Source organism: Macaca fascicularis, chromosome 7 (assembly GCF_037993035.2).
Source record: "Macaca fascicularis isolate 582-1 chromosome 7, T2T-MFA8v1.1".
NCBI lineage: Eukaryota > Metazoa > Chordata > Mammalia > Primates > Cercopithecidae > Macaca > Macaca fascicularis.
In genome coordinates, this window is record NC_088381.1 from 75,597,317 (window position 1) to 75,625,292 (window position 27,976).

General features: G+C 44.0%; 3 pseudogenes across 1 annotated transcript; 1 reads left to right on the plus strand and 2 right to left on the minus strand.

Moving 5' to 3' along the window:
- Nucleotides 1-1,008: 1,008 nt before the first annotated feature.
- Nucleotides 1,009-9,121, minus strand: LOC102130011 (SNW domain-containing protein 1-like; annotated as a pseudogene).
- Nucleotides 9,122-24,851: 15,730 nt separating this feature from the next.
- On the minus strand, nt 24,852-26,417 carry LOC135971912 (deoxyribose-phosphate aldolase pseudogene; annotated as a pseudogene). The gene has a single exon (XR_012415461.1). The product of XR_012415461.1 is annotated as a deoxyribose-phosphate aldolase pseudogene (transcript).
- The window catches only part of LOC135971709 (chondroitin sulfate proteoglycan 4-like), a 28,526-nt pseudogene continuing 26,929 nt past the window's right edge, over nt 26,380-27,976 (plus strand).

A 27,976-nucleotide genomic window follows, 5' to 3' on the forward strand; every position in this document is an offset into this window, starting at 1 on the left:
CAAGATTGCGCCACTGCACTCGAGCCTGGGCGACAGAGTGAGGCTCTGTCTCAAAAAATAAATAAATAAATAAATAAAATAAAAAGAAGACCCGTAACGGTTAGCAAGATATATAGAACACAGGGGACCTAGCAGCGTACTTTTCCAGTCAGGTGAGCTGGGTCTGAAATCTCGTCTTTCCCACTGATTATGTGATCTTGGGCCAGATTGATTTACTACTTTATTTTTTCGTTTATTTGTTTTCGTCATGACTGGGCCTTTCTATGCTGCAGGTTAGTCTTGAACCCCTGGCCTCAAGCTGTCCTCTTGCCTCATCCTCCCAAAGTGCTGGGGTTATAGGACTCAGCCACTGTGACTCACCCAATTTGCAATTTTTAATGGAGGGTGAGGGAGTCATAAGAACAACAAAGATGGTAAAGGGAATTTGAGGAGAAAACAAATAAAATAACAAGGTGAACATAAAAACTGCCTGAGTTCTTTTTACTGACTCCCTCATAAAAAGGTGATTTTCAGATGGAATATTTTTGCAGACATTGCCTTTCCTTCCTTACAGTGCTTATTTTTTTCACCTCCAGGTTCAAGCTCAAAGGCCTAAAGTTTTGCAAACATCTGATGAAGAGGAAGATTTCTGAGACTGTGCCAGCCTATTACATAAAGGAAACATAACCGAGAATTTTGTCTAAAGGTTTTTATTTGAAACAAAGCAAGAGCTTCTTTTCCCCACTCCAAATTAAAACACAGCGCAACAGGGGCCACATTTATTTGGCAGGACAGTTCCAACATGTGAACATTCTCCACCTCACTGCGGTTGGGGCGACTTGACTCATAAGCAGCTGTTCTTACACAAAATATTAACGCGAACTACGTGTCACACAAAAGGCAGTGGTCTTGATTGTGGATGTGGGCCAGCATGTTCTATGAATGCTGAAAGGTGGGAGGAGCACAAATAAAAGCCACTCTTTTAAAAAACCAAATAATTCAAAGTAGAATTTTCTATCCCCACCCTCTCCCCACTCCCACCTTCTCCAATAATAGAAAGTAGCATCCAGATCTGGTTTGTATCCCGACCACTCACAAAGTGTTGCCCCATAGCACTTGCGTCATCAGGGTTATGGATAATCACAGTTCATTTGCTTTGAAGAGATGTGTGTCTACTCCTTCCTCCTCTTCTTGCCTTCATGCTCATGTTCTTTGGGGCTGCTGCTGAGGGTCTTTGAGAGCCACCAAGCTGTCTGGCTTCTTCCAAAACTTGTCCAAACCAAAAGGATCTTCCTCAAACTGAACTGGTCCTTCTCATCCTCTCGGCCTCTCTGCCTGTGGTCTGAACCAGAAAACTTGTCGAGAACAAATCTAGGAAACAAGAGAAAAGACTATGAACTACTTTGTTTTCACTGGTGTAAACACTGAAACGGAGTTGTACGGCTTGATACCTGTTGGTCTTTATTCTGGCTTCTAGGTCATCACCAAACATGTCCTTGTCTAGATTTTTACTGGACCTATAAATACTCTGGGCCATATCTTTACCACCTCTCCAGGCTTGGTCATAAACATTATAAATTTCATCTTCTCCACCTGCAAATCCACTGACCATACCCTATAGGAAGATGAATGACATTAAATAAAAATGTAAACATTGTTTATTAAAAGATGAATCTGACAACATTCATGTGAAGCATCAACTCTTGTTAATTTGTAGCTCAAATTTTCCACAATCTGAACTGCAAATTTTAAAAAGGTCTTCATTGGAATATGCGTGGTGGCTCAGGCCTGTAACCCCAGCACTTTGGGAGGCTGAGGAGAGTGAATCACTTGAGGTCAGGAGTTCAAGACCAGTCTGGCCAACATGGTGAAAGCCCGGTGTTCTCCCCACACGCAGAATCGCCCCCCAGTTCTTGGAGTTGGGGCTGCCACCTCTGGTTCCTTCTGAGCCGAGGACACCGGGTGAGCCACACACTGGCAGTGTACCCTTTACTCCTTCAGCTGCCCATGTGACTGTGTCTGCTGGTCTTCCTTGGCACTGGCTAAAGCCGAGTTTAAAAACGCCACCCGCAGGCAAGATGTGCACATTCTTGTAGGTGGATACACAGGACAAACGGGGCAGGGAGCAGGAGAGGAGCCCTTCCTTTGGGGCCTCAGAGGGCGCACCTGTGGGTCACAGGTAAAATGATGTCTGACTATTGGCTCCCAGGGAAGGCATGAGGTTCCAGAGAAACCAGAAGGCAGGAAACTAAGAGCATAAGGGGGTCTGGGAGGGACCACAGTGGAAGGCGGCAAAGGTGGGGCAGCTGGAGTCAGGCTCATCATGGCTGCCCAGCTCTCCAGGTCCTCCAGAATGCTCAGCATGGGCCCAGGCGGCTGCTCCTCCTCTTCCTTCCCCCTCCTCTTCCTCCCCTCCTTCTCCCCCCTTCCTCCTCCCCTTTTCCTTCCCCCCTCCTCCTCTTCATCCCTCTCCTCCTCCTCCCTGCCCAGTCCATCTCCTGTAGGGGGTGGGGGTGTTCAGAGGGGTCCTCAGACAACCCAAAAAGGGAGGTACTGTGGCCCACCCTTGTCCCCACCCTCACTGGGTAACTGTGGGCCAGCCCCTTCCCAGAGGGGAATGAGCAGCTGTTCTTTATTTTCATTCTTTTTTTTTTTTTTTAAGAGCCAAGGTCTCAGTGTGTTGCCCAGGCACAGTCCCACTAGCCATCAGTGCGGGAGTTCTGACCTGCTCCCTTTCTGATCTGGACCAGTCTACCCATCCTCAGGCAACCTGGCGGCCCCCCTGCTCCTGGGAGGTCACCATATCAATGTCGAACTTAGTGCAGACACCTGGTAAGCATAATGACCAGCTGTTCTAAAGGTCTCTTCCAACTCCTCACTCCTACACTGCCAGCAGTCCCCAATTCCTCCTGGGGCTCTCTCCTCTTCCTCTGAGTGGTCTCCTGTATCTTCCCCAGGGAGAGCCATGAGGCTCAACTGGGCCTGTAGCTGCTGGTTCTGCTGGCTGGCAGCTTCCAGGTGCTCCTAAGGGGCCAGGAAAGAGGGTGAGAAGGCACGGAGATTGCCAGGTTGTCCCCCTCAGGGCCCAGCCCTCAGTAACTACCTCATCTGGGTCTCCTGAAACTCTTGGCAGACCATCTTGGCCACTGTTTTGCCCTGAGCTTCCTGTTGCTGCAGCCGATCCATGAGCTGGGTCTGCAGCAGTAACCGTCTGTGCAGCACCTTCTTCTCAGAGGTCAGCTGCTGATAGGCGGCCACATACTGCTGCAGGTGACCCAGGTACTGGTCTGAGCCTCTGCAGAGTCTGAGCCTCTTGGCTCTTCAACTCCACCTGAAGCTGGTGGCTGGCTTCTAGATTCTGGGCCCATAAGTAGGGTAGCGAGGGCACTGTGGGGCTGTTGCCTGCCCAGGCTCCTGGCCCCTTGCTCCAGGCCTAAGTGACTGCATCCATTGTCTTGCCTCCTTCCCCAGCCTCAAATCTCACACCCTTTTTCCTACCATTTAAACTGTAGGCCACAGACTGGTGGAAAAGCAGAGGGAGCCAAACACCATCTGCTAAGTGCACTACATGCCTAATGTTTCCACGTATTATCTCATTTAATCCTCAGCACCTCTGCAAGGAAAATGCTAACTTCGTTTTGAAGTTAAAGAAACCGAGACTTGGAGATGCAAGGTAGTTCAATGGTGAGCAGTGGAGCTGAGGCTGGAATTCAGTTTCAATCTAAGGAGCCTCTTATACCATTGTCTCTTTCCCTGTGATTGGGGAACTCCATGCCTCTAGCTGGGATAATAAGGTTCAGACCTGGCAGGAGCCCCGGGCTACCCACCTCTAAAATTCAGAGGGCAGGAAGCAAGAAACAGTTACAGCACTGCCCTGGAGGGTGCTGCGGTCACCTGTCCCCTAGGCTGGAGCTGTCTCTGGCCTCACACCTCCGTTCCCCAGAGGCTGGTGCCTGCCTCCCAGCCCTTCTTTGATGGGGAAGGGGTTACCATCTCCTTCATTCTCAGTCAGCTGCTCCTTCAGCTTGTGGTTCTGGGAGAGCGTGCAGCTGATAGTGGTGCGGTCATTCGGGAAGGATTGCCTGCGCCTGATGGTGGTGCGGTCATTCTGGAAGGTTTGCCTGTGCACCTCCGCCTGCTCCTCCCAGAGCTTGGCCTTCCATTCCAGCAGCTTCTCCTGCTCCTGCAGCCTCTCCTGCTCCCAATTCAGCTGACGCAAGCCCTGATTGTCTTCCACCTGAGCTTGGAGTTGTCCTGTCGGACTCTCCAGCTCCTTCTGCAGGTGCTCAGCCTCGGCTTGTAGCTGCTGCTCCAGCTCTCAGGGCCCTGCTGGGGACTCCAGGCATGAGGATTCGGCTGAAAAAGGAAGCAGACAATAAGTGCCTCTGGATTCTCAAAAAAGAACAAAACAAAACAAAACACCCTCCTCTTGGTCCACAACTCCTCTCAGGCTTCCCACACTTGGCCTCCCTGCTAATGATTCCTCGCACCCGGATGGTAGTCAATCTTCCAAGCCACTTTCAGACAGAGAGCTCTGTGGGTGGCTGACAACTGGCACTCCTCCTTCTTTGCTGATGGGGACACGGAGGCTCATGGAGATTACAAGACTTGCTGTCTCCTGGCACTGACCTCTTTCCCTCTGCCTCAAAGCCCTTCCATGCACCCACCTCCCTGGGGCATTCTAAGCCACCCCTACAGCCCTCTGATGCCGGTCCTGCTTCCAGGTCACGCCAACCCCAGCTCACCCATCTGGTTCTTCAGTTCAGCCAAGCTTGTCTCCAGCTTCTGTACTTGATGCACTCACGCTACTTCTCCTCCTTCAATGTGCGAACCTGCCCGAAGCACAGGGGAAAGGGCCCTGGAGAGATGGACTGGTGGCTGGACAGGCTACTATCTCCCTCTGTGCTCCTACCTCCACAAAGCCCAGACCCATGATTACCTCTGGTTGTACTATTCCCATTTTACAGATGCCCAGAAAGATCCAGTGACCTATTTAAGGTGGGGGGCTGAAGGGTCAGGTCTCACCTCCTCTGACATTTTCCACATCCTTTCCTGCCACCGGGCCCTCTCTCCTTTTATATGTTGAGCATATTCATCTCTCTCTAGCTGGAGTTGTTTAAGTGACTCCATCACCTGCAAGAATGAGCACAGCAGTTAGAAAGGGCTGTCAGTGGTCCTCACCTGCTCTGACATCTGCATCCTCTGCCACCATATGGCGTGCTCTCCATGGAGATACTCGGCATACTGGTCTGTCTCCATTTGCAGATACTGCACCCACTCCATCACCTGTGAGAAAGGACACAGAAGTTAGGAAGGGCTGTCACTGGTCCTCACCTACTCCTGGCCACCTAGGATCATCTTCCTTCCATCTACCTGCTGAAGTGTGAGGTCGGCGATCTCCAGTTTGTTTTTCAGCTCCTCGAAGTCATGCTGCATCGCTGCCTTGTGTATCAGTATGACTATAAGCTGCTCTGCCTAAGCTGAGTTCTCCTGCTTCAGCTCCTTATTGCTGTTGCTATGGCCAATGGCAGCAGAGAAAGGAATTAACGAAAAATAGAAAGGATTGCTTTGGTGATCAACCCTCTACCCTTGCCCCACAACCACAGAACTGTGGTACTGTAAGGGTCCCCAGGAATCAAATGTCACAGGTGACAGGCCAGAGAGAAGACATGAGTTGCCCAAATCTATAGCATGAGTTGGGGCACAGATGGCACTAGAGCTAGCGGTGCACGCATGCAAACCTGTACAACCACCTCACCATACTCACCTGCACCCCTCCCACCTCGCCCACGCTACCCATGCTAAGGGCCCCAGACCTCCCATTCCACCTTCCCCCATCCTAGGTGTTCTTGTCTAACTGCAGCCTGAGGGCATCTCTGTCTCTGCTTAACTGGTTGTTGTCCTGCAAATACAGAAAGGTGAAGTCAGGATACAGCAGGCAGAGGAGCAGCTGGCCGACCAGGAAGACAGCTACAGTGACTATTCCAAAGCAACACTTCATCACTCTCAATCATGCCTGACATATTTTCAAGGCATTTCCAAGCCCGTGGTCTCATTTGTTTCTCAAAGAACTCAGTAAGGGTGGAAGGGACACAGAGAGAGATCGAATTTATAGCTGGCTAGCAGAGGCCCAGAGAGATCAGAGAATATTGCTATCGTTCTTACCATTATGACTACCCCTGTTTGAACCTTTATTGAGTGCTTCACCAGGCATCATGCTAACAACCCCATTTAATCCTCACAACCACCATAGGAGACAGTTACTTTTATCACCTCTATTGTGTAGATGAAAAACATGGGGTATTAGAGGTTAAGTGCTTGCCCAAGGTCACTCAGACAGAGCTGGGATCTAAACATCCAGGTATATCTGATTGTCCATGCCCCTGTTTTCACTGTGAGGCAGGAAAATAGGGTCTGGAGGCAGGGCACATAAGGCCAGTTCACACTTCAGCTATAACAGGAAATATCCTCTCCATAGGGCATATGCGTAAATGACTTTGTAACTTTACTTCATCCTCTCCAGTTACATAGGGCGTACCTGAAGTAACCAATGGAATCCTCTAGGGGGGTCATTAAACCCTCCAAAATTTTGTAACAGGGTCCTTAAGCCCCTGTGCTCGGGCGCGCTCCCACACTGTGGAGTGTGCTTTCATTTTCAATAAATCCCTTCATTCTTTCCTTGCTTTGTGCGTTTTGTCCAATTCTTTGTTTAAGATGCCAAGAACCTGGATGCTTTCCACCTTTAACAGCTGGGGGGTGGGGGCACAGATAGAAAGGGGAATAATCTTGTGTTCACTTTTTGAAGAGTACATTTGCATAGTCCAAAACTCAGAAAATACAGAAGGGAAATATCTCCCTGCCACCCTGTTCCTCTCTCCTGAGTTTTTTACGAATCCTTGCAGACATGTTTTATGTATAGTTTCATAGTACACATACACACACTAACACACACACATACACACACACATGTGTTCCCACTCTCTACACAAATGGTAACATACTAAAGATACTCTTCTGTATCTTCTTGGTACAAGTATCCTAACCCCCACCTAGGACTTGGTCAATGCCACAGTCAGGTAAGGGCAGGGCAGGCATTTGGCCTCCAAGCTCCATGTCCAGTACTTCCTCCCCTCAGTGCTCCCCAACTCACCCACAGCAGCCAACACAGCCCTAGGCTGCCTCTAATGACCACACACAAAAGCAGTGAGAAATGGCCCATGCTGCCTTCTGGGTGGGACATGCCTTCCTGCAGAAGGGACCTTTAGGCTCACTCCTCCATCTGGAAAGCCGGGCTGCCAGGGTATGGTTAGACGGTTGACTCACCCTATTTGCCTTCTTCTGCTCCCTCTCCAACTCTCCCACATGCTGTGGGAAATACTGCAGGCGGCTGGTCAGATCCTCAGCCTCTTCTGGAATGAGAGGTTGAGATGGGGCCCAAAGGACTTCCCCTAAAGGCCTGTCAAAGTGTCAAGTTGAAGGATGATGGGGTGCCCAGATTCCCACCTTCAAACTGCCTGGCAGCATGCTGGGTGTAGTACAGTGCTGTCTGCAGCTGAGTTTTCTCACATGTAAGGATTTGTATTGCATGAACCTGAGCCTTTGGGATAAAAACCAAGGCAGGCGTGATGGTTATTGCCTGTAATTCCAGTACTTTGGGAGACTGAGGCGGGTGGATCACCTGAGCTCAGGAGTTCAAGACCAGCTGGCCAACATCATGAAACCCTGTCTCTACTAAAAATACAAAAACTAGCTGGGCATGGTGGCAGACACCTGTAATCCCAGTCACTTGGGAGGCTGAGGCAGGGGAATCGCTCGAACCAGGGAGGAGGAGGTTGCAGTGAGCCAAATTGTGCCACTGTATTTCAGCCTGAGCAACAGAATAAGACTCGGTCTCTAAATAAATCATTAAATAAATACACAATGCTTTCCATTTAATAAGCACTCAAAGCCCTTTATCAGTTTAAAATAAATACAAGCCCCTTGTAAAGTAAGGCTAAATGCTAAGTGATGGGGGAGAGAAAAAGGACATAAGTAACTCCTACTCTCATAAGGTTAATGACTAAATCCTATTTTTTGCACGTTCTCGAACTGTATATAAAGCGTCTCAATTTTTACTTAACATTTTTCTTGAAATATACTTATTTTTTGACACTTTTTATTTGACCTAAGAAATACCATTAATGAAACAATGGTTTGACGTGATAGGCATTTCCCTCCTAATGCGCACTAAAACACTTAACTATTTGAAAAAAGAAGTATCTTTGTGTATCAACTAATATATTCTCCTCGGCCACCGTTGGTACACGGACCACATTTTGTTTCTCAAAGCAACGAGATGATTTCTGAGGTCATTTGCAGCTCGAACACGGAATGACTTTGTGGTGATCGAGTAGCCAAAAGTTCACGGAATGCACTGTCACAATTGTGATTCCGCTATAGCGCCGTGCATCCATCCAACACTTGTTTAATACCTAATACCTTAGACTGTCCTAGGCTGTGCACACAGAAGACTAAACCTCACTTCCTGAGTTGAAGTGCGGGAATAGAGGAGTAAATCATTTCTCCTCTATGTGGTTAAGTGCTGCAGCTCAGGTAACCACCGGCACACAGAGAAAGGGCAGTTTCTGGAGACAGGGCGGAGAGGAGACCGTGGGTGGGCATTTCCCAGAGCAGCCTCTGCCAGCCACTCTAATTTGATCACTTTGCCACGAAGCAGCAGCTGCGGTCAACCTCAGCCTCCCTCAGCAACCTGAGTGCCCCGCCCAGGTGCCTTACTATTGGTCTCGTGGAGCGGGATGGGCAGCTCTGCCGTGCAATCCTAGCTCGCAGCCCTTGCTCCGCGTGTACTCACGGGAGGACTCGCAGGCGTTACCGCCCTCCTGCGTGCCCCGCCCACCCCCGGGCAGCTTGTAGCTGGTGCGCAGGCGGGGCTGTGTGCAGGGCTGGCGCGGAGCCGGAGCAGCAGCGGTGAAGCGCTTGGGTTCGGCGGAGACTGCCGTGCCAGTTGCTCGCCTCGGTCGCCGCCTGTTTAGCCACCGCCGCCGCTGCGGGGAGAGCGGCCGCTTATTGTTTTTCTGCGCGGCGAAGGTGAGGAGCTGTCTCGGCCCGCGGAGGAGCCCCGGGAGCGTCACTGTGAGAGCGCAACTTAGTTGGCGGAGTTGGGGCAAGTTTTGTAATTTGAGGCGGGGTGGGGGTGCGGAGCGCGGCCCGTCCCCTGCGGCCGCTAGGTGGGGCGGGCCCCGGAGGAGGGTCGGCGGCTGCGCGGGGCTTCCGGGGCAGGCGGGACGGACGGGGAGCCGGGCGGCGCGGGGACCTCAGCTTTGCGGACCCCTCCTCTCTGCGCATCACTCTTCTCCCGCATTGTCTGCTTGGGGCTCAGCGCGCCTCACACTCCGCAGCCCAACTTGGGGCCGTCGCCGCTTTCCGGGTGGGGGCGCGCCCGCCACGGATGGCCCGGAACACTTCCCCGGGTCTCCTGGTTGGCGCTGCTGGGGCGGGCTCACTCCTCCCCTGGGGCCGGCGGCCGCCCTGTGGAGTCCGCGCCCTGAACAAGTGCTGCGGGCGCGGAGGAGCGGCTCCCCGGGGCCGACGCGGACGGTAAATGTGTCCGACGGCGCCCGCCTGCTGGGGTCTCCGCTGCTTCTCCGGGACGCGGCCCGGCTGAAACTCCGCCGCTCCGAGTCGAATGACCCAGGAGACCTGTGCAGTCGGTCCAACTTGCAGCTATACTTTGAGACTAATCTTATTTTTTTTTGTAAAGGCAAACCGGTATGTGAAATTGAAAAAAGCAAAAACCCTCAAACAAACTTTCTTTCTCTCCTCTTTCTCTCTTTTTTAAAATCAAGAAAGGAGGTAGATAGGTTTGTTTTGGAAGTAGTTCTTATAGCAGAGTGATACCGTCACATTTAATGCTCCTACTGTGAACTCAGGAATTCACGATGGAAGTTGGATTGAGCGGTATTTTGGTGTTCATTCTTTGCTGACACTCAGTAATGAAGGTATTTGGAGAGTTGATTGCTTCAGTAGAGTAAAAATCAGTGTGCCTTTTTTTTTTTTTTGTTACTACTTGCCTCCCACCCCCCGCATTGTTTTATTTTTCGAAGAAGCAGTTTATTCAGTTTTTCTAAACCATTGGATTGCCCAGATGAGGACAAACGGTGCAGTTCTTGAAAGGTCATTATTGGCAAGTTTGTGAAGGAGCTAAGATCAGTTAAGAAACCAGTGTTACTGTTCTTGTATTCCGTCGTGGACTCTTGGGGATTTGCAGGCTGCATTAAGTACAAGTCTGGTCCAGTTTTGGGTGCACGTATTCCACTGAATAATTTGTGTGGCTTATTATATGAACATGATTCTGTTTCAGTTCTCCAGATGGAACTAGCTTAAATGTCTGTCATTCATATTGACAAATGAACAAAATAGCCAGAGTGTCATTTACTGTTAACCTCAGTTGTGTTCCTTTACCGTCTGCTAAATGAAAAAGAAAAATTTGAGAAATAACTGTGTATGTCAGTTTGTTGTGAGTGATTTCTCATGCTAAGTGAGTCATGTGGAGAAGCGTTCCTGGGCTTTTCTGGTTTGGTGGGCCTTGTGTTATAAAACCAATTTTCTTCACCTGATGAAGCTAAAGACAAATTTTCTTCAGGCACAGGCGTTGTACTTTAAAACTGTAGAGCCAGTTTAGGATTCACAATACTCGCTTGATGGCTTCCCTTCCTGGTTGTGTGGTTGTGTGTGTGTGTGATTGTGGGGAAGGAGGTTGGTTGACAGGTTGGAAGGGATTGTCAGGGAGGGACACAATGTAAGCCAGTACTGTTTACAACATAACTTAACGAGTGCACCAGTTGCTTTCCTTCTCTGGGCGGAGATGGCATGTTATCTTGTAGGTACTATTGTTTTAGGATTTCTCACACTTCGTTTGCCTTGACTAAATAGTAACTGCACACATACTGTACTATAAATGGACTCCTCCTCTAGTCCTTAACTCCTTGAGGGCTGTGATAGACCTTACTTAGCTTTGTACCCTCTTTGCCAGTAGTCTTAACAGTGCAGGCACGGTATGTGTTTGAATTGGGTAAATTATTTTTACTGCCTAGTGGTAGCTATCGTACACAGGAGAGAGCCACTAACTCTGGGGACTTGTCCAAAATGACAATTCACTTGCAGATCTGTGATGAAATTTACTTTAAAAGGATTTCTAACTTAAAAAAAAAAAATCTGTCGGTTATTATTTATTTAAAGAAGTGGGGCTTAACTGGTGCTCTAAGGATTTCAACAAGAGATTCCGATTTAGAAATCCGCCCCCCCTTTTGGTGAAACTATTATTTTTTTAGAGTCGGAATCTCACTGTTTCCCAGTTGTCTGCCGGGAACCCAACCTGTCCTCCCACCTCAGCCTCCCACAGTGTTGGAATTACAGGCCTAAGCCATCCCACCCCAGCTGGTGAAATTATTAAAATTGTAGTGACAACTCTCCCTCCATTGTGAAATTGGAAAAAAATTAGACATTTTAGTAAAACGTACACCCTTTGGAGCTAGGTAGAGTTCAGATCCCCACATTTCCATTGACTAGTTGCATAGCCTCTCAGAGCTTCAGTTTCCTACTCCATAACGGTTGGTAACATGCTTTGCAGTGTTTTTAGGGATGAATGAAACTGTGAGGTACTTAACTGCAGTATTTAACATGAAGTAGGTAGCTATTTCCTGGTAGCTGTAATGATAATAATTTTGATACGTTTTTACATGACTTAAGCATTCTTAAAAGTCTGATGCTTCTGAGTATAGAGGCTTAGCTATTTCTTTCGTAAAGAAGGGGCCCTGAGACTTGTTAGTCTTATAGTAAAGCATTTCTTAGGTCATGTAAACTGAAGGATAATGGAAACAATAGCGAATTTATCTTCTCAGTCACCTGTGAGTCTTACTTTGAGAGTGGGACTCGCAGAGTGCTTGGTGGGGTAGAGCTCTTTGTGACTATGGTATTTAGGAAATGGTGAGAGATGGATTGTTTTCAGTCATCAGTCATAAGAGGATATGAGTTAGTTCCAACTTTATTTTACCTTAGTCTTGACAAGTAACACGTGTGGATTATGTCTGTATTTCTCAGACTTGTTTAAGGTAGAGCTGGACTGGGTGTTAACAGTGTTGGTTCAGTACAGAGACATAAGCAAATCACTCACTTCCCCTTCAAGATAACACTTTAAAGGTGCCACCATTTACAGAAGAAAGCAGTGATTTAAAGCGGCTATACCAGCACAGTTTAGAATACTTACAGTACCTGATGGAGTAGATACATTCTAGAAATATTTACCTGTAGTGGGAGTTGAACAATGAGAACACATGGACACACAGAGGGGAACATCACACACTGGGGCCTGTTGGGGGTTGGGGGCTAGGGGAGGGATAGCATTAGGAGAAATACCTAATATAGATGACAAGTTGATGGGTGCAGCAAACCACTGTGGCACGTGTGTACCTATGCAACAAACCTGCACGTTCTGCACATGTACGCCAGAACTTAAAGTATAATAATAAAAAAAGATAAATAAATATTTACCTGTTAAGGACATTTTCTGTATATTTTATTCCATCTTTCCAATAGTTTTCTTATGAAGAGATTATAGTAAAACTTTAAACATTATGTTTGATCAAACTTATAGATTGAGGGTAAACCTTTAAAAATTATATTTGGTGACCCTTACAGAGTGAGGGTAAAAACATTCCTGACTAAGCTAGGCAAAGAGACTTGGACTTTTTTTTTTTTTTTGAGAAGGAATCTCACTCTGTCACCCAGGCTGGATTGCAGTGGTGCGATCTTGGCTCACTGCAACTTCCGCCTGCTGGGTTCAAGCGAATGAATCTTCTGCCTCTGCCGAGTAGCTGGGACTACAGGCACGCACCACCATGTCTTGCTAACTTTTGTATTTTTAGTAGAGATGAGGTTTCATCATATTGGCCAGGATGGTCTTGAACTCCTGACCTTGTGATCCCCCCGCCTCGGCCTCCAAAAGTGCTGGGATTACAGGCGTGAGCCACCGCACCTGTCTGAAACTTGGACTTTTGATGTTCCCTTCTTTTAAAGTTAACATCTGGCACTTGAATAGACTTGGTTATTACTGATGGGGACAGGCGTCCATTTGGAAGTAGCTTCCCTCTCTCTCTCTGTCTTTCCCAGGTTAGGCTGTCTTACTGCTGTAAATGGGGAGAGAAGAGAAAGCTGTGGGTGGAAGAAAGTTTGTTTCATGGCCTGGCACGGTGGCTCATGCCTGTAATCCCAGCATTTTGGGAGGCTGAGGCGGGCGGATCACCTGAGTTCAGAAGTTCAAGACCAGCCTGGCCAACATGGCGAAACCCCGTCTCTACTAAAAATAGAAATATTAACTGGGCATGGTGGCGGGCACCTGTAATCTCAGCTACTTGGGAGGCTGAGGCAGGAGAATTGCTTGAACCCGGTCGATGGAGGTTGCAGTGAGCTAAGATTGCACCACTTCACTTCAGCCTGGTCAACAGAGCAAGACCTCGTCTCAAAAAAGAAGAAAGATAGGGTCCCACTCAGTTGCCCAGGCTGAAACGCAGTGGCAGGATCACTGCTCACTGCAGCCTTGACCCAAGTGATTATCCCACCTCAGCCTCCCAAGTAACTGGGCTCACATGCATGCACCACCATGCCTGGCTAATTTTTTTGTTTTTGTGGAGAGAGGATCTCTCTATGTTGTCCAGGCTGGTCTCAAACTCCTGGGATGAAGTGATCCTCTCACCGTGAACTCCCAAAGTGTAGGGCTTACAGGTGTGAGCCACCATGCTCAGCCTGCTGGGGTTTTTGATTGCCATTGCATTGAAGCTGGAAATCAGGAGGCAATTGACATTTTAATAACGAGCCATGAGCATGGTATATCTATTTATTTAGACCTTCTTAGATTTTTCATCCGTGTTTTGTAGTTTTTAGCAATTGGATCTTGCATGTTTTTTGTAATCTTATATATTTATTTCATGGGTTGTGATGCTGTTGTGAATGATACTTTTCAATTTCCAGTTGGTCATTGCTAGGATATAGGAAGATGATTTTATGTTACATGCTGACCTTGGATTCTACAACCTTGCTAAACTCATTTTTAGTACTAGAAGCTTTTTTGTAGATTTTTGGAATTTTGTGCCTAGACAGTAATGTCATTGCCAAATAAGGGCAGTTTAATTTCTTCATTTTCACTTTGTATACTTTTATTTCCTTTTTTTTTTTTTCTGAGACGCAGTTTCTCTCGTTGCCCAGGCTGGAGTGCAATGGCGCGATCTCATCTCACTGCAACCTCTGCCTCCTGGGTTCAAGTGATTCTCGTGCTTCAGCCTCCCCGTTAGCTGGGATTACAGGCGCCTGCTACCACGCCTGGCTAATGTTTGTATTTTTAGTAGAAACAGGGTTTCACCATGTTGGCCAGGATGGTCTCAAACTCCTGACCTCAGGTGATCTGCCCGCCTCAGCCTCCCAAAATGCTGGGATTATAGGCGTGAGCCACCGCTTCTGGCCCAAGAGGACACACTGTTTCTTGGCTTATTAAGAGGTATTTGGTTAGTGTTAGACCAGGGGTTGGTACATTATGGCTTGCTGACTGGATTTAACATGCTGCCTCTTTTTATAAATAAATCTTTATTGGAACACAGCCACACCCATTCATTTACATATTGTTTAACAGAGACCATATGACCTGCACAGCGTAAAATATTTACCAATTTGCGCTCCACAGGCACTTTGCTGAGCACTGCTGTGGACACCAATTTTGATTTAGGTATATAAACTTTTTTGTAGCTTCTGAGGTTTTGCATTAATTTTGCTCAGGCATATAGGATGGCGGAAGTGCTTTCTGTTCCTTCTCCCAAACCAGTCACACAACCATGTAACTTCATGCCTGAGTTACTGTGTGGTCCTCTATAGTGATTGAGTTTTTACATAGTTCTTTGCAGGCAGCATGAATTTCAAAAATCTCCAAACTTTTGATATTGCTAATCTTTGTAAACTTTGCACACTCAGCGCTGGTACATTCTGATGATGGTGTCTACACTGCACTCTATGAAGAAAATACTGATGATTGTTTATATTAAAATGCAGGAAGAGAATTGTAGCAGCAACTTTTGCTTCTCTAATCAACACTGTAAAAGACTTACTATGTGTGGGCAGTGGGGGAGAATGTTAATTTATAAATTGAGATAGTTGTATTAAAATCGAGTGACTTATTTTGACATAAAGTGAATGTGTCTTTTTTATACAGCAGAAAACTATTAAATGTGTTTTTTTCTCAGCATTATAAAATAAAGTGGAAAATGTGGGAAGAATACAAATCCTTAACTAGTGTGCTTCTGCTTATTTCACACCCCTCATATTTCTGATTCCTTACAACTATAGCTGGCTTTACTCCTGAGTAGTGAAATTGATGAACATACTTAAAAGCACATCATTTAAGACTTTGAATTTTGACATTTCCTCCTCTTCACAGTCTTTCAAATACTAGGCAACCTGTAGGGTTCCACTGTCTCTGTCATGTGTTGTCCCTGTGTTACATGAAAACAGCCCCAGTGAACTTGTGAATTTCCTCAGTCATTTCACTGACTACTGGGTGAGGAAGAAGTAGGATTTTCTCTCTTAAAATTCCTTGGTGAAATCATTGGATGGGCATGGTGTGTTTCTTTAATTTTCCTTTTGGTAAAAAATCTGACAAAGCAAAGACTTTCAGTGGGTCTTGGTCTTTCAATAGGTTTAGTTTTTAAGCGTGTTTGTTCTGACCGAAAACTGCCTTCCTGTAATATACTCCTTCCTTTAGAACACAGTTCTTAAGTAGAGTTTGTTTAAATGTATAAAATAATGCATTATATGCATTATATGCAGCGAGGTTTTGCATCAGAACCCTGAGTTCTCAATGTTGTGGCCAGTTTAAGTGTCACCTTTTACTTTTAAAGGAAAAGGTGTTTTAAAAGGTAAAACATTTTTACCTGTTTTTTCTCTTACTTGCTTTTTTATTTTTGGGGTAAATGATATCTTTCTCAGCGAGGCCTTCCCTCAGCACCATGTTTAAAATGGCATCTCCTTTGTTTGCTATTCCTTGTGTTTTATTTTTCTCTATAGAATTTGTTACTGTGTGAAAGCTATTTATTTTAATGTTTTATTTACCTGTGTACCCCTAGAATAATATCTGTGGAGGTAGAGATTTTTGTCTGTTCCTTCTGTCCCTACAGAATCTTGAGGAGTATGGTGTCTGGCACATTGTAGGTGCACAATGACAGCTGAATTAACAACTTCAGGGAGAGTTTGTAGGATGGGGGCTCTAGATGTAGGGCAAGTCAGTTTTTAGATTTGAGGTCATTAGCAGGAGATCCTCTTATGATGTGGGGGAAAAACACATGTTTTAACATCAGACTGGGTTTGAATCTGGTCTCTCCAACTTACCCTTTGACCTTGGTGTTAAATAATTTAACCTTTGAAAGATCAGTTTTTTCAGTGGTGAAGTAGGGGAAATAGTATCTTTTTAATGGAGATTAAATGTAATATAAAATATAATGCTCTGTGAATGTTAGTTTTTTCTTTCTCCTTGTGTGCCAGCATTGTGGAAGTCTAAAAGCAACCTGAATTTACCAGTCTGTTTCTGGAGCCTTCTGGGGTCATTACTTTGATTCCTTTTGACAGATACATTCTTTTCAGCAGCTTGTGTTGCCAGCATAACAATGTCCTGTCCCTTTCACCAGTGTGGGGGACAGACACTTTGTCATCCCTCTTTTAATCTGTGTGTCAGAACAACTCTTATGAGTTCTGGCTTTGAAATATATTTAGAGGAGTTTATAATTTCAAACAGTTCAGATGACATCAGCCCTTTCTTATAGTCCTCTGAGTTCGCTCAGCTTCCTCATTCCAATGTGGTGGGAACCTTTCAGTTAAATTGATGTTTGTCGTCTTTCCACATAGTCATCCTAAGTTTCTTGCAAATCACGAAAGATCAGAGGGCTGCTAAGGTCACTAGTTTGTCTTTGTAGATTTCTCTAATCCAAGCTTGTCCAACTGCGTCCTGCAGGGTGCATGCAGCCTGTGAAGGCTTTGAATGTGGCCCAACACAAATTCACAAACTTTCTTTTTTTTTTTTTTTTTTTTGAGGCGGAGTCTTGCTTTGTCGCCTAGGCCGTAGTGCAGTGGCGCGATCTTGGCTCACTGCAAGCTCCGCCTCCGGGGTTCACGCCATTCTCCTGCCTCAGCCTCCCGAGTAGCTGGGACTACAGGCGCCCAGCTACTTTCTTAAAAGATTGGCCGGGCATGGTGGCTCATGCTTGTACTCCTAGCACTTTAGGAGGCCGAGGCGGGTGGATCACCTGAGGCAGGAGTTCGAGACCAGCCTGGCCAACATCTCTACTAAAAATATAAAAATTAGCTGGGCGTGGTGGCATGCGCCTATAATCCCAGCTACTCGGGAGGCTGAGGCAGGAGAATCGCTTGAACCCAGGAGGCAGAGGTTGCAGTGAGCCAGGATCATGCCACTGCACTCCAGCCTGGGTGACAGAGTGAGACTCCATTTCCAAACAAACAAAAAATTGTGAGATTATCTGTTTTTGCACTTTTTTTTTTTTTAAAGCTTAGCGGCTATTATTAGTGTTAGTGTATTTTATGTGTGGTGCAAGACAGTTCTTCCAATGTGGCCCAGGGAAGCAGAAGATTGGATACCGCTCCTTTAATTTTTATGGATTAACAAGGTGTTAATTCCTGTATCAGTTTCACTGATATTTCTTCTGCTTGATGCAGGAACACTTGACAAGTTAGTTAAGGTAGATTGGTCCATAAATTTATGGGTTCTTTCATTTCCATGTCCTACGCAAGTCTGAGCAGGACCTGGAAAGCTGATTAAAAGGCCAGTGAGCACAGTGAGCTTAATTGTAAATTAAATGGATATTTAATACATCGAGAAGGTACTCAAACCTTTCAATCTTTCATTTTCATCCATGCTTGCTATTTGAATCTGATGGGTTTGAAATTGACTGTTCTTCTTGTAAAAATGTTGGTTGGTTATTGCTGCCTTTCTCAAGCTTGCTTTTCAGTGTGGATTTCTGCAGATAATTTTTGCAGCAAAAAGTACAAAGTCATTAAGTGAAGGCAGTAAGGAAGGAAAGAGTACCCTGAGCAGGAGGTCTGCTATAGCGCATGGGGTGGACCAGAGAATGAATGGGCATGGGCCCGGAGGTGGTTCAGTCAGTGTGGGAAAGCCACCTGCTTGTCAGCTTTCTACTGCGTTGTCCAGCAGAACACATTGAAGCTTGGGACCTGCAACTGGTGTGGAGATGATTGCATTTAGGAGGCTGATGTAGATTTTTTCCCTCTTAAGTGTGTGTTAACTGCTTTTTGGCAAAGTCTTGATCTGAGACATGCACAGCTTGATCTGTGGCAGATCTGTGAGGATTTTAATATCGAGAGGGTTCTGTTATTTGAGTTAGGCATAGCTAGGCTACCAAGGCATTGCTTTTCAGTCCAAACATTTGGTCATATCAGTTTATTGTTAGTGAGGCTTTTGTGATTTGTTAGAACACGGAGTTTGGGATTTTGTCTGTTTTTTGCATGTATGAATGATACTTTATACTGTCGTTTTTATTGCTGGTTAGTATGTGTCTTCATTTACCTATTGTGAGTAAGAAACTTCCTCAGATCAAATTATAGAAACAGAACCAAGTGATTATAGAAACAGTCACCTGGTTCTGTTTCTCTGACTCTTAAGAGGATGAGATCACTTTATACTCTAATTCAGGATGTTTGGTAAAGGACCTACCATTGTGAGCATTTATAGCCTAGATGAAGTCCTGGCCCAATCTCCAAGTTCAACTTTTAAGAACATGCTATTCTTAATGTTCAGGAAGTCAACCCTGGAAGCCTTCTCTAAATCTTAATGAGATTTTTATGAGAATTCATTTAGTGAAAATAACAACAATCAGGGAATCCAGGTATTAACTCTGAGGAGGGTCATGCCTTTTAGTGGTTAGAGAGGCAAGCTGTAGCCTCCCTTCTTAGAGAAGGGGAATTGAGGAAGAGGTTTCTAGTGGCCCTTACAATCCTCCCCTCACTTTCCAGGCTCCCTAGTAAGACTGGAAGAAGTCCCTGAGTAAACAGCGTTTTGTGAGTTTGAGGGACTAGGTAAAAACATACATGAACATACAATGGTTTTGCTTTGATAACTTTTAAATATCCTTTTGGTTGTTGAAACTTCTGTGACAGTGAAACCTTTTGTCCTTATTTTTCAATTGGAAGATCTTTCTTCCCCACTTGAAAAGATTGAGTTTGGGACCAATCCCTGACCCCACTTCCTTCCTGAATCTCTTAGTGTATGGCATACAGCTGGGCATATGGTGAGCTCGGGGACGGGATTGTACTCATAGAGCTATGCTTGACACCTAGGACTTTAGGTGGCTCATGTATTTTTGATGACAACTTTTCATTTTATTCTCATTTATTCCATTTCTCTTTCAGTGTCTTGGGTCATGAAACTTAATCCACAACAATCTCCCTTATATGTGAGCAAATCATGAGATTTCTTTTCATTTTGTATTTATCTGTTCTGTTTACTTGTTATAATAAGCCACACTCTCACGTGATAGATTCTCAAGGAAAATTTTAACCATATATGCATGAATACATTGATGTAAGACACTTCAGAAATTGAGTTTGATTTAGTAAATACTAAATGGCTAATCTGTGCATGGAACTGAAAACAAATAATACCTGTAAGACTTGAGAGTTAATTTAGTGAGGGTGATAGTATGCACATATGAAACAAATTGTCCTGCAAAACAGTACTGTAGCTTCTTATTTTTTACCTGCAGTGCATTCCTGTAAAAGTAGTGTGGAGATCCTCCTACTGCCATTGTGATTTACCTTATGTTGCAAGTAGGTAGAACTATGTCATTGGCAAGAGTGCTGTTTTCTTTAGACTCTGGGTGAAAGCTGATATATCATCTCCCTAAAGTGAGGGACTTTAAAGATAAAATTGATGAATGATTGAATCAAGGCTGGAAAAGGTAGGCTGTAGGCGACTATTCTTTATTATGGTAAGAGTGAATTAGTTGAATTTGGGTGGTGAAAAGTGCCTGTTTGATGAGAAGCCAGCTTCGGGTTATGGATGGTTAGGGCTATGAGAGGCCAGTAGTTGCTGGGTTGCTATGCTCTGGAGAGGGTGAGAGAATATCTTTGTAATAGGACTTGATTCCGGCCTTGAAGAATATGGATCATTTAGTTGGACAAAATGTCCCCAGAATTAGTTGAAGACAAAAGGCAAATGGTCAGGAATGGGAGGCAGTGAACATAGTGTTGGATGAATAGTGGGGGGATGGTCAGTGGAAACTGGCCCACCCAAGTTTGTGTCAGGTAATAATGGGAGATAAGCCTGAAAAGATGGATGAAGCTCAATTGTGAAGGAAGACAAAAGTGTGAGGATTTTGTTTTGTGACCACCGAGGAGCCATTGATGGTGTTTATTTTGAGGATGCTTTTCCTTTTATGCATTTATACATAAATACATAAATATACTGCTGTATTAATAATAGTCATTTACCTTTCTGACATAAAATGTTCATGTAACTTCTGCATAGCTGATTTTTATGTTGAATGTAACATGTCAAGAAATATATGTGCCTTTTTAGAAGTTGTCTTATGTGCTCTTTTTCTTTCTAGACTACTTGGAGATAGTTTGTGTTTACCAGCGGGTTTGCATATGAACTGAGTACCTTGGGTTATTTATTTTTATTTTTTTTGAGAGAACGGGTCTTGCGCTGTCATCCTCATTGGAGTGCAGTGGAGCGATCATAGCTCGCTGCAGTGATCATAGCTCGCTGCAGCCTTGAAGTCCTGGGCTCAAGCAGTCCTGCTTCAGCCTCCCGAGTAAATGGGAGTACAGGTGCATGCCACCATGCCGAGCTAAATTTTCCCTTTAGAAGCGTGTGATTCTTTGGTTTTTTGTGTGTATACAGTTTTGCAATCACCATTGTCTGACCAGAACATTTTCATCACCCCCAAATAAAGTGCCATACCCATTAGCAGTCACTCGCCATTCCCTGATCCTCTCAGCCTGTGACAACCACTTATATACTTCTTGTCTTTATTGACATACCTATTCCGGAAAGTTCATATATATATATAAAGTTCGTGTATATATAAAATCATGCAGTACATGGCCTTTTGTGACTGGCTTCTTTAATTTAGCTTAATGTTTTCAAGATTCACCCATGTTAAAGCATGGATCAGTACCTTGTTCTTTTTATTAATGAATGACAATCCAGTGACTGGACATATCACATTTTACTTATCCATTCACCGTTTAATGGGCAATTGAGTTGTTTCCACTTTTGGTCTATTATGCATAATGCTGCTCTAAACAGCAAGTTCTGGTGAAGACATATGTTTTTACTTCTCTTGGGCATATACCTAAGAGTGGAATTGCTTGGGTGTGTGATAACTGTATTTAACATTTTGAGAAATTGCAAAACTGTTTTCCACAGTGGCTGCACCATTTTACATTCCTACCAGCAGTGTATAAGGACTTCAGTGTTTCCATGTGCTTGCCAACACAAGTTATCTGACTTTCTGATGTATAGGCACCCTAATGGGCGTGAGGTGATACCTCATTGTGGTTTTGATTGCATTTCCCAATGGTGAATGATTTTTAGCATCTTTTTATGTGCTTATTGGCCGTTTTTCTGTATGAAGTGTCTGTACAGATCCTTTGCCCATTTTTAAATTTGGTTGTCTTATTGAATTGTAAGGGTTCTTTGTGTATTCTGACTACAGGTCCCTTATCAGATACATGATTTGCAAAAATTATCTCTCATTCTCTGGGTTGTCATTTCACTTTCTTGCTGGTATCCTTTCAAGCAAAATTTTCAATTTTGATAATGTTCTGTTGTTGCTTGTTTTTTTTGGCATCATATCTAAGAACAATTCTTTGCATAACCCAAAGTCGCAGAGATTTACTCCTATGTTTTCATCTAGGAATTTTATAGGTTTAGCTCTTACATTTAGGTATGTAATGTGAGAGTTCATGTTTGTGTATTTTGTAAGGGAAGAGTCCAACTTTTTTCTTTTACATGTGGATCGCCAGTTGTTCCAGCACCGTTTGTTGAAAAGACTATTCTTTCCCCGATTGAATTGTCTTGGGCATCCTTGTTGAAACTGGTCATAAATGTGAGGAATTTTTTCTGGACTCTGAATTCGATTCCTTTAATTTAGGTTGTCTTTGATTTATTTCAACAGTGTTTTATAGTTTTCATTGTATAAACTTGGTACTTTCTTGAAATTTGTTGCTTATGATTTTATTCATTTTGATGTGATTGTTAATTTTGTTATCTTAATTGTTCAGTTTTTGATTGTTCATTGATACAGAAATACCATTGATTTTTGCATACTGATCTCAAACTATAGCCTTGTTTCAGAGGTCAGTTATAAACTATAATCTGGCTTGTTTGTTTACTTAAGTGAATGCCTTAGGATTTTCTGTGTACAGGATCAAGTAATTGGAGATTGTTTTCTTCCTTTTCAATCTGGATCTTTTATTTCTTTTTCTTGCCTAAAATTGCCTTGGGAATCATCTCCGGTACAACATTGAATAGAAGTGGTGAGCGCAGACATCCTTGTCTTGTTACTGATTTTAAAGAGAAAGCATCCAAGTTTCACCATTAAGTATGATGTTGTTAGGTGTGGGTTTTTCACAGGTACCTTTTGTTAGATGAGGACGTTCCCTTCTATTCCTAGTTTGACTATTTTTATGATGAAAACATGTTGGATTTTGTCAGGTGATCTTTCTGTGTTGAGATGGCCATGTGGGTTTTTTCCTTTCATTAATGTGATATATTAACATTGACTGAATTAAATAGTTTTTATTTATTTAAAGAGATGGGACCTTGCTGTGTCACCCAGGCTGGAGTGCAGTGACATGATCATAGGTCACGGCATCGTGAAACTCCTGGGCTTAAGGGATCATCCCACCTCAGCCTCCTGAGCAGCCAGGACTACAGGTGTGAGCCACCATGCCTGGCTATTTATTTATGTATTTATTGAGACAGGGTATTCCATGACTCCCTGTAGCTGCGATCTCCTAGGCTCAAGTGATCTTCCCACCTCAGCCTTCTGAGTAGCTGGAACCACAGGCATGTGCACCCATGCCCAGCTATTTTTTATTTATTTTTTGTAGAGACGAGATCTGACTATGCTGCCCAGGCTGGGTTCAAGTTATCCTTCCAGCTCGGCCTCCCACAGTGCCGGGATTACAGTATGAGCCTTCATGCCTGGCCTATCTTTATTTTTAGAGATAAGTTCTTGCTGTGTTGCCAGGCTACCTTGGTTGAATGTTAAGCCAACCTGGCATTCGTGAGATAAGTATCATTTGATCCTGCTGCACAATCTTTTTTATATGTTGTTGGATTCGTTTTGAAAGTATTTTGAGGACTTTTGTGTCTATACATAGAGATGTGTTCTATAGTTTTCCTGTGATGTCTTTGTCTGGTTTTGGTCATTAAAGGTTTTTAATCAGGGAACTGTTGTAAACAAGTAGTTGTGTTATGCAGAAGGATGGCTCCCCCAAATTTATTCACTTCTTAGTCCCTAGAACCTGTGACTATTTACCTTACATGGCAAAAGGAACTTTTCATACTTGATTAAGTTAAGGATCTCAAGATGGGAGGTTATTCGGAAATATCTGAGTGTCCCAGTGTAGTTACAGGGGTTCTCATGAGTGAGAGGGAGTATCAGGAGAGTCAGTGGTCAGAGTCAGAGATTTGAGGATGCTACACTGCTGGCTTAGAACATGGAAGAAGGAGGCCATGAGCCACGGAATGCAGCTCTAGAAGCTGGAAATGGCAAAAGAACACTTTCTCCACACAGACTCTAGAAGGAACACAGCCCTGCCAGCGCCTTGAATTTTAAACAAATGAAAGTCATTTCGGACTTCTGACTTCCAGAAATGATAATATGATAATAAATTTGTGTTGTCTTAAGCCACTGAGTTTGTGATAATTTGTTGTAACAGCAATGTGAAACTAATAGAATGGTAGTTTGGGAAAATTAGTGATAAAGAATAATTGGCAAGGAGAGGATAAGTGCAGTTAGATCAGTTTGAGTTCTCTGTATGTTTTACTGTCAGTGTTTTGTAAGATTTTAGTTTTTCCTAAAACCAAAGGATTGATTGACCTTCAAAAGGCGGCTCCTTTTTGATGTTAGTCTGTAACCTTTTATCAAAGCAATATTTTCCCCAAATAGGGTTGACAAGAAGACATTCTAAATTATCTCCTAATAAGTTGTTTTGACCTCGGATGTTGAAATTGCAGGCCCATCTCCCACCCATCTCTGTTTTCTCACTTTTTTGGTATGTTTAATAATAAGTCTTACATTGACTTATTATAATAAGTAAATTATCAGTGGTTAGTGTATGTGTCTGTCTGTCCTTCCCTCTTTCCCCCGACCCCGCCCTCTCCTTCCCCACTCTGTGTGTGTGTGTGTCTCTGTGTGTGTGTAATTACAAAGAAGTTGTAAAGGCCTTTTTTTTTTTTTTTTTTTTGAGACGGAGTCTTGCTCTGTCACCCAGGCTGGAGTGCAGTGGCCAGATCTCGGCTCACTGCAAGCTCCGCCTCCCGGGTTCACGCCATTCTCCTGCCTCAGCCTCCCGAGTAGCTGGGACTACAGGCGCCCGCCACCTCACCCGGCTAGTTTTTTGTATTTTTTAGTAGAGATGGGGTTTCACCGTGTTAGCCAGGATGGTCTCGATCTCCTGACCTCGTGATCCACCCGTCTCGGCCTCCCAAAGTGCTGGGATTACAGGCTTGAGCCACCGCGCCCGGCCGTTGTAAAGGCCTTTTAAAGTAGTTATGATGTGGTTTCCCCTCCTTTTTTTTTTTTTTTTTTTTTTTTTTTTTTTATTATTTAAAAAACTTTAATGATATTCATAGTTGTATATAACAATGCCAGAAATTTCATCAGCACGACAATTAATAAAAGCACATACCCATTGCGAAAATGAAAGATGAGTTTTCACGGCAGGAAATTAGTGCTGAATCAGTGACTCCTGAAGTCGTTACAGCAGCACTTGCGGAATGTTGCATTTTCCTTTGCTAGGGCACACTGCTTGGGCAGTTTAATACTGTTTTTTTCCACCTTAGAATTTGATGTTGTCAAAGCTACCATTAACATTTTACTTAAGGGTTTTTAGGAGAAACCCTTCACAAAGTTAATAGTGCAGATCTTCTAGTAATTAAGATCATTTCAGATGTGCCTGAAACGAGTACCACATGTGGATGAGTTTGGTTTTTCCATTCCATTCTTTAAGCTTGGTAGAAATTTTAAGGAGAGGAATGCCAGTTACCTATTACCCAATGTTTTAATTAAATAATTTTAGCAATTGTGTAGAAAAATAATTTTTAAGCGTTGTCCTAAAGAACTTTTCTGGAAGTGGTGACTAATTTAAGACATTGGAAGATCATGATAAGCTGCGTATCTTCCAGTCACATGATGGTAAATCTGCCTCTCGATGTCCGAGAGCAGAGTACTGGCACCTATACGAAAGAGTTCTGGCTTCAGCCACTCATCTCCAAGCTCCTCCTTTACAAGAGAGAGCCAAGCAAGGGAATCCTTTGCACTGCGGATGCCTCCTGCTGGTTTAAAGCCTATCTTGTTTCCAGTTTTCCAGAAGAAATCTCTAATGGCCCGTAGCATTACTATAGCTACTGGGAAGGTGGCATTTACTGTTTCTTTTCCAGTAGAGGTCTTAATAAAATCTGATCCTGCCATCATTGCTATCATACTGGCTTTATAGACATTAGTAAGAGATCCAAGCTCTCCTGTTGCTAATATAGTTTTCAGATGAGCCTCCCCACAGGCCTTGCGAAACTGACGAATCTCATCATACAGGGCTTCCCACTGGCCTGTCAGCACCAGGCTTCTGTTAATTACCACGTCGATTTCTGTAGCTCCATCTTCCACAGCCAATCTGATCTCTTCTAATCGTGTCTTCAAATGAGTCTGTCCAGCTGGAAATCCAGTGGCCACTGATGCCACAGGGATATTACAGCCTGCAGCCTTGAGTGCTTTTACAGCATCACACACCCGGGCGGGATAAACACAGACGGCAGCTGTGGTAATGCCTTTATCATACATATTTAAAGCTTTTAAGAGATCTTCCCGGATTGGGTATTTGGCTTTATAACAGAGCCTTTGAATGTTGGAAGATGTATCATCGCCTGAAAGTGTAGTAAGATCTATAACGGTAACAGCTTTCAGCAGCCAAGCAGCCTGCCACTCCTTTTTCACCGTTCTGCGAGCCTGGATTTGTTCCGCACGCCTCAGAACTGCCGGGTGATTCACTTGTATTTTGGAGATCCAGCTAAGGTCGAGTTCGGTGCCCCGATTGTGCGCGGACATGGCGCGGGCCGCTCCGGAGCTGCCGGCTGGTAGGCCTCCCCTCCTTTTTAAAAATAAAATATGTTAAGCATAAGTAGTAACATCTTAGAGGGCAGATAGGTGGAGACTTTGACTTTCTACTTTATCTTTGAATCGTTTAAATGTTTACAGTGAGCATATTATTTGTATGATACATAGTAATTTTTTGATGAAAACACTTTGAAGGCTGAAAAGAATGTCATGTCTTTTGAGAATAAACCTATCTTTGTGCTAATTAACACTGGAGGTCAGCCAAGGCTTTATAATAAAATATTGCATTCAAAACACCTATGAAAGTGGCTAGTTGAAGAATATAATTTGCTTTGAAATATATCTTGAAATGGAAGTATATTTCTAATAATGAAAGATGTTGTTTTAGTAATAAATGAAAATAAAATATCCCGTTATTATCCCTTCATAGAAAACAAATACAACCCTAAATGACATTTTAATTAACCAGTGATTTTCCTCTAAAGCTGAGATGTTTTTTTAAGACCTAGGTAGGATTCACAAATAGTGTACAGAAATCTGGACATCATTTGAAGATAATTGTTTGGGTGGGATGGAGGCATAGAGTACTGTTTTACTGTGTTCATTTTTATTAATGAAACTGTGAATTTAGACCAAGTAGTGATTTCAGAGTGGAAGATGGAACAGGATGTTTAGTGGGTTTTGTATACTATTTTTGTAAAAGGTTTTGATGCAGAATCTTTCATAAAATGAAATCTTTTTTCAACATGCCTGTTATTTACTTTTAGAATTCGTGGAAAGGGTTCTTGTCTGAAGAGCTGCAAACCTTTATTGACTCCAGATTTGACTCAGCTCTTTTGTATTTTCCTTTTCTTTCTCACTGGTAAGGGAAGGTACTTTATAAAGTAGATTCTTCATTAAAAAAAAAGACTATATTTACCTGGTCAGAAGTTCTTTTGGGTTTAAAGAAAAAAATTGCAGCCCAGGTTGCAACAAATGGTCTGACAGTTATAATGTGTTACATCTTTTTTGTTTGTTTGTTTGTTTTTGTTTTGAGACAGAGTGCCACTCTTTTGTCCAGACTGAAGTGCAGTGGCACAGTCACAGCTTAGTGTAGCCTTGACCTCCCAGGCTCAAGTGATCCTTCTACTTCAGCCTCCGGGAAGCTTGAGCTTCCCTTCTTCTAACCTTTGATGAAAGTGTGGTCTCTCTCTGGGCTGGTGGTGGTGAACTGAAATTCAAGGGGTGGTATCTGTGCCAAGAGGCCTTTAGTCCAAAGGAAAGAGAAAGTGGAGGATAGACCAAGTATATCGTTCTTGAGAAACAGATCTTTTGTTTTGAATGAGGAATGTCAGCAGTGGAGGGTGGATAGGGCAACCCATACAGCATTTCATAAGGAGATAAGCCGACATCTTTCTGAGGGGCAGTTTGGAATCTTTACAAGGCCATGGGGAGGCATTTAGTCCATGGCAACTGAGTCTCTAGGACTAATTTGCTTAGGTGGGTTTTCAGAGTCTGATTCATTCTTTCTCCTCTTGCTGATGAAGGTCGGTGCCAGGGGTTATGGTAGTCCCATGTTATATCTAGAACTTGGGCTAGTTTCTTAA